Genomic DNA, 7,640 nt, shown 5'->3' with positions numbered 1-7,640 from the left:
TTTCGCGATTCGCACTAAGGTCCTCGCATTTTCCTAACACCCTTTCAACTTTCACCGAAAAAGGAATCCTTCTCTCTCTCTCTCTCTCTCTCTCTCTCTCTCTCTCTCTCTCTCTCTCTCTCTTTCTTTCTCTAAGCCATATAAAGCAAGATGGTGGTAACACGTGCGAAACGTTGAGTAATTCACAATGGATACGCTCGATGGCAAATGTCGGCAACTCTCAGGGTGGTCCAGTTCTGTTTCCCAAGTGGGTTTTCTTGTTCCACTCTTTTTCTCTCTCTTTCTCTCTTTCTCTCTGTCTGTCTCTCTCTCTCTCTCTCTCTCTCTCTCTCTCTCTCGATATCTCGTAGTCGTTGACTTGAGAAATGTATGAGAGGAAGCAAGAAAAAGAGAATGAGAGGGATAAAGAGAGAGAGAAAGAAAGAAACGTATCAGAGCTGATTTCCTCGTACGTATGTACATATCTATGTATATACATATATACATATATACATACATATATATATATATATGTAGACGTGTGACTGGGCTTACTACGTACCTAGTTTGAATTATATCGTGAGCTGAGTTTATTTATAAGCGTTAGAGTATTTGAGAAGATCGTCGGTTAAACCTAAATTATGAAGGTTAACTTATAGAGATTTATAACAATAACAATAACAAGAACAAAAAATAGAGGAAGAAAAAGATAGAGATAGTGATAGAGAGAGAGAGAGAGAGAGAAAGAGATAGTTTACATCTTATCGAACTTAGTAAAATATAATATAATATATATATATATATATATATATATATATATATATATATATATATGTGCATAAGTAAAAGAGATCTTTGACAAATATGGATTCGTTAAGTCAACGATCATCTCCGATTATCTCAAAAAACTCTCATCTTAACTTTTATGATATTACGATATTTGAAAGATCTAAGATAGAATCAACGGATACGTTTCAAATGAGAAAAGACTAATGTTACTTAAAGGATAATCTTATCTTTGTAAGGGATTAACGAGATACATTTCTTAATGTAGGAATAATATATATAAAAAGAAAGAGAGAGAGAGAGAGAGAGAGAGAGAGAGAGAGAGATTATAAAATGAATGAAAAAAAGAGAAGAAAAATGAGAAGATGAAGGATTTTGATGGAGAATCTTTCGTCTACTACGATCGTTCGTTCCTTGCAGGGTTTTAGATATTTCGTCTTTGCGTCACGCTAAAACGGAAACGGATATCCCACACCGTGTAGTAGCTGTAATGGTAATAGTAATAATACACAGTAATAGTAGCAATAGTAGTAGTAGTAGTAGTAGTTGTAGTATACTCTGAGTAACCGTACTCCCGGAAGTCGTGCTAGCTTTCTCCGTAATATTCTCTCGGCTGAGAGAGAAATACAATACCTAAAATGGAGTACTTCCAGAAACACGAAAATCATCCTAACGCTCGCATAATGCGCTAATTATAATGTTGCTCGGTGAACACCGAAAGACGACTACGACGACTACGACGACGACGACGACGACGACGACGACGACAACGGCGAGGACATGGATCCTCTCGTCTCTTACCTTCGCGTTTATGATAAACTCAGGACGAGTAGAACTATGACTAATTAGGTCGCTAACAGATAAGACAGAGATAGAGACAATGGAGGTAGATTGAGTGAGAGAACTAGATACAATTTCTCTCTCTCTCTCTCTATCTCTCTCTCTCTATCTCTCTCTCTCTCTCAAAATCTCATGATTTTTCGTTAGAGTAAATTAATTTAAAAAAAAAAGAAAAAAACAGAGAAAGAGACAGAAAGAAAAAGAGACTACATTCGTTCTCGTTATATTCTCTTTATATTCTCTTATCTTTAAGTCATTATATTAATAAATAAGAGATAAGAAATAATGTTATGAGATAAGAGAAATAAATAGAGAGAGAAAGAGAGAGAGAGAGAGATAGAAATTTAAAAAATTTAATGACTTTACTAAGGAAAAGAAAAGAAAAAAAAAGAAGGGAGAAAGGGTAAGAGTTTACAAAATTTGATGACTTTCTTTAAAAAGAAAAAAAAGAAAAAAAAAAGAAAAAAAAATGATCAAATAAAAGAAAAAGAAATAAAAAGAAAAAAAAACAGAAACAAGAGGAAGATAGAACCGAATAAGAGACAAAGAAAGAGAAAGAGAGAGAGAGAGAGAGAGAAGTAGAACTAAAAGGAAGAAGAAAGAATGAAGGAAATAAAAAAGGAAGAAAAATAAATAACATAAAAAGATCTCGTACGTTTTCGTCGGGTTTTCATGTCTCCCGTCAATCAACGAGCATTATCTTTGGCTTTCGCGCAACGAGACACGAGTATCGCCAGGTTTAGAATAAATCACGCAGATTTTGATGCTTTTCGAACGGCAGAGAGATGCACGCCGCCATCACCACCACCACCACCACCATCACCAACACCACTGTCACCGCCATCCTAACCAATACCAACCAATACGAAGCTATACGACCGGCAACACGCGGCTTTTCGTTTTTGGAATTTCGCCAACGATCACTCGTGATTTATAAGCTCCTCTTCTCGCACGAACGCGGATGGACTTTTCCTGCTCCCATGTATATACACCCTTCGAAGCTCTTTTGTTCTTTTTCCTTTAGCCCCGTTAACCCCTCCCCACCCCGCCCCCCCCATCCCTCACCCCACCTCCATCCTTCATTCCCCCATCCCAACCACCTCCCGATCCCTTCCTAATCTTTCACAGCGATCGATTACGATCTAATCAATTGATCCTCTATCATTTTATGATCAAACGAATGTCATGGCTAATTTTATACAATTGTTTTTTTTTTTTTTTCCATTACGAACGATCGATAATTATTGCATTTAATTGTTTATTTAATTGGATGAATTTACGACGTATTCGCGAATCGTTCGTAAACCTTTTTTCTATTTTTATCATTCACCGGATCGACAATTAAAATTGATTTATTGTAATAATTTATGAAACATGCATATTTGTACTTACATATATATATATATATATATATATTTATATGTGTGTGTGTGTGTGTGTGTACGGGATATTATTTACGATATATACGAGCAAAAACGTGTGACATATATTAAATAATTCCAAATACGATTGCGCTCATTGTTCTACGATTACGACAAAATTGCATCCTGTTTTGAATAAAAAGGAAAAAAAAAAGTACAAACAGACAAATAAAAAAAAAAAAAAAATAAATAAAAACGAACGAAAAATATAAAAAAATGAAACGAATTACGCAAGAGACACACGATAATATTATTTATAAAATAAACGATCGAAACTCTCGCATATTGAATAATTTCAAATACTATTGTACTCATTGTTCCTCAATTATGACAAAATTGCATCCTGTTAAAATTAAAAAAAAAAAAAAACAAAAAATAATAAATAAATGAATGAATGAACGAACGAACGAACGAACGAGTGAACGAACGAATGAACGAAAGTAACATAAAATATTCTCTTTAAAGTTTAAAAAGTTAACATGAAAGTATGAATTATGAAAAAATTCCATGGACGATACTCCGCATTCGACTAAGTTATTATTATATTCAAAGGCAAGACGATCGACATTCGACGTGACGTTATTTCATTATACCTTTATTACTCGCCGACCCGAATACGCCTGAGCGAGATTAACCATCGTGCCTTTATCTTGCCGACCTGCATAACATTTATTTACCTCGGCCGTCATTTTTCATTTGCCGGAGAGCGCGTACACCTCTCTCTCTCTTTCTCTCTCTCTCTCACACACACACACTCTTTCTTTCTCCTTCTCTCTTCATTTCCTTCTCAACAGAACCTATGATTTATCGTAACATCGACGAAAAACTTGCTAATGCGTGTTCGGATGGACGGCAAGTATGAAAGTGCAGTCATGTAGTTTGCTTTCGCACTTTTAATTTTTTTCCTATCCCCCTTTCTTTGTTTCTTTTCTTTTTTTTTTTTTTTTTCCTTTCTTCTTTTACTCGTAGACATAGGCACTCAACGTAAAACTAAAGGAACATTCGAGAAACACGATACGCACTGATAAAGAAATTTTTCTCTCCTATCTGCACCGGATAAAAAAAAAAGAAAAAAAAAAAAAAAAAAATCAATTTTAACAAGCTTCATCATCGTATCGCTATTAATCCTAAAAATTTTATATGCTATATCCCTTTAGGAAATATTTTACTTTTTCAATAATTTCTTCATATTATTCGAAATTCTAATTATCAACTTTTAATTATCAACCTGTCACGTAAGTAAATACTTTTGGTATTTTTCCATTAGATCGTACGAAATCACAATAATTATGTTGTCTCTTTGAAAATACATTGGGTATTTTATTTAAATGATAGAAAATCTTTTAATTATTAAATTGTCCCTTGGATAATGTATTTTAAATTATTTCATTATATCGTAACTAAATCATCGATGCTAAATTTCTAAGCGATAATCTTCATGAAAAAAAAAAAAAAAAAAATAAAAAAGAAAAAAATATATATATATATTTGATAATATCTTTTTCATTATTCATTCCTTAAAAAGTACAAAAATACGAAAATTATTGAGAAATGTGGAAAATCGAATTTTGATTAAGAATAATATATATGTAATAATAAATCACCTCACGTGTATGTCCTCCTCAGGTTCCTCTGACGATAATCATCGCATACCACGGTAAAGTATCCCAAAAGACATCTGAAAAGATAAACATTAAATTAAGTTAAAAAGATGTATCCTAAGAGAAATCCCAATATATATATATATATATATATATATATATATATATATATATATATAAAACACATATGTAAATCTTACACTTAATATAAATCTATTGTACATAGAATTATTGTATATAGAAATGAAATGTAGATACATATAATATAATATAATATAATATAATATAATATAATATAATATAATATAATATAATATAATATATGTACGTAAGAAGGTTAGGATTGTATTAAATGTGAAAGAAACTCGATAACAGAATCATTTAGTTGGCACGACCTTTCCAGTACAGAGCCATCGTCAAACTAAAGCGTGCTTTGCATATACTCGCTCTTATAAACAACTTCTACTGTTGTATACATATACACGTACTCTCTCTCTCTCTCTCTCTCTCTCTCTCGCCCTTTTTCTCTCTTTGACCTTATTTACGTTCATTATACCTAAAGATACGTGATAATAAAACCAACGATCTAACCAATGCGCAGATTTAGATTAAAGATATTCGAAATATATTTTTTATGTAATAAAATAGTAATATTTATTTCTCTATGGGACATAAACATGAAAGAATAGTGGTTCGTTATTTTTACAACACATGTACATATGTATCTACGTATGTACGCACAGTGGGACGTTTTTCAACACACCATGAAACACGACGATCTAACATACAATCTAATACTTTCCTGCATTTAATACATTTTTATTCCTATTTACTTTTTTGCTTTCTTTCTTTCTTTTTTTTTTTTTCTTTCTTTATTTATATTTTTATTCATTTATTCATTTATTTATTTATTTTCTTTCTTTTTTTTTCTTTTTGAAATTCTATCCTCCAAAAGGAAATATACGAGAATATTCTAATCGTCAATAAATCATAAATTTATTCAATACTATCGAATCATTATCTTTGTACATAGGAGTATATATTCTGTCATAATAAAAAGAAAGAAAAAGAAAAAGAAAAAAGATATTTTTTTATTCATTGTCACGGATAAATGTATAATCAATTCTTGAAAGATTTACGGGAAACGACGGATTTTAAAATGTTTTACGCGTCGCCTTTAGATTTGTTTTATTAATATAATCGTAAATATAATATAAATTTCTTATAAATAAATATACGAAGTTAATCCAATTTATTATCCTCTGATATAGTAATATTTAAACGGTAAAGATAAAATTTATATCGTTCAAAAGGATTTCATATTAAACTCTTACGCAAAGATACCTGGTACGATAAATGAAGTTTCTCTAACTTTAAAGTTCACGAAACGGGGCTGAGTACTTTGAATATGTTTTTTCTGAGATTTCAAACGACATTACACACGTTCTCTCTCCCTCTCTCTCTCTCTCTCTCTCTCTCTCTCTCTCTCTCTCTCTCTCGCTGTCTTTTTTTCTCTTATCTTCTCAATGCAGTGTCTCTTCTATGCGTCGTTTCTCGGAATTTAGACATTGAGAGAAACGATTTCGAAAAGCAAACATTTATCCTTAACGAGTTATTGTTAAAGAAATCGAGAAAGACGACGATGACGATGACGATGATGATGACGATGACAATGACGACGACGAGGACGATAGAAAGGAAGATACGATTAAATTATCCTCTATTGAATAAAGTTGGCTTAAAGTAAAGAAGCACTTAAGTATACAAAGTATATGTCATATATTACATAGAAGTATGTATTATACTTAATTACATACCTACATAGTATTATAAAAGTGAACGTTTCTAAAAGATTTTGATCAATTTTATTTCATTTACGATTAATCATTTTTATTTTCTACGTTTCCATCGCAATTGAATTGTTGCGCGTTAAACTAGATTTTTATTAATAAATTTTAAAAGAAAACTTTAATCGATAAATTGACATTAATTTCAATTTAATAACGATTTGTAAAATCATTTAGAAATTTTTTATTGATCCATTTTGTAATTACTATACAGATATAGACATATATATATATATATATATATATATATATATATATATATATATATATATATTATAAAATCATTGAAATAAATTTTAATGGATAATAAAGATATCTGAAATTTGTCTGTTTAAACGAGACAAAAAAGTAATAGATTAAACACACATACATACATACATACATACATACATACATACATACATATATATATATATATATATATATATATATATATATATATCAGATACCATACTATCAACTAAAATTAATTTCGACGATTTTCCCTTTCTCTCTCTCTCCATCGACTTTTCCTTTTAATCACGTACATATCCTCTATTATACGATGGTATATTTCAAAAGTATCATGGATCGAAGAGAAAGAAAAAAAGGCAAGGGAGGATAAAAAAGAAAAAACAAAAAAACAAAAAAACAAAAATACAAGAAAAAGTAGAAAAAGAAAAAAAAAAGAGAAAACCAACGAATAAAAGAAAAGAAAACGATCTCTCGTTTCAGAAAAGAATTTCCTTCTTTTTCACGAGAGAGAGAGAGAGAGAGAGAGAGAGAGAGAGAGAGAGAGAGAGAGAGAATCGGAGAAAGGCTTTTGTAATGAATCGAGCGGAAAATGTGGAAGGCTTTTGAGAGAGAGAGAGAGAGAGAGAGAGAGAGAGAGAGATAGAGAGAAAAAGAGAGAAAATGAAAAAGGAAAAAAAGAGAGAAAGAGAGAGTGCTCTAATACGCGATTTAATACACGAGAAACTTAGTAGATCGTTGGCAAATCGTATATATTTTAACGCAAACGGTCCATTTTATATGGCATGAAATTGTTTAAGATTAGAGATATCGTTTTGGAATATCTAAGATTTCCCCTCCATCGGCCCTTTTCTCTCTCTCACCTTTTTTTTTTTTTATTTTTCATCTCTCTCTCTCTCTCTCTCTCTGTCTTTTTCTATATTACTTGACGTAAA

General features: G+C 31.2%; 1 protein-coding gene across 3 annotated transcripts in view; it reads right to left on the bottom strand.

Moving 5' to 3' along the window:
* The window catches only part of LOC124427322 (GATA zinc finger domain-containing protein 15-like), a 267,307-nt gene that overhangs the window by 177,999 nt on the left and 81,668 nt on the right, over positions 1 to 7,640 (bottom strand). For all 3 annotated transcript variants that reach the window (XM_046970096.1, XM_046970095.1, XM_046970098.1), the window contains one exon: positions 4,631 to 4,704. The gene's annotated coding sequence lies outside the window, so the exon portion shown is untranslated. The remainder of the gene's footprint in view (positions 1 to 4,630; positions 4,705 to 7,640) is intronic.

This window comes from Vespa crabro, chromosome 10 (genome assembly GCF_910589235.1).
Source record: "Vespa crabro chromosome 10, iyVesCrab1.2, whole genome shotgun sequence".
NCBI classification, from domain to species: domain Eukaryota; kingdom Metazoa; phylum Arthropoda; class Insecta; order Hymenoptera; family Vespidae; genus Vespa; species Vespa crabro.
This window is presented reverse-complemented; position numbering and strand designations above follow the sequence as displayed.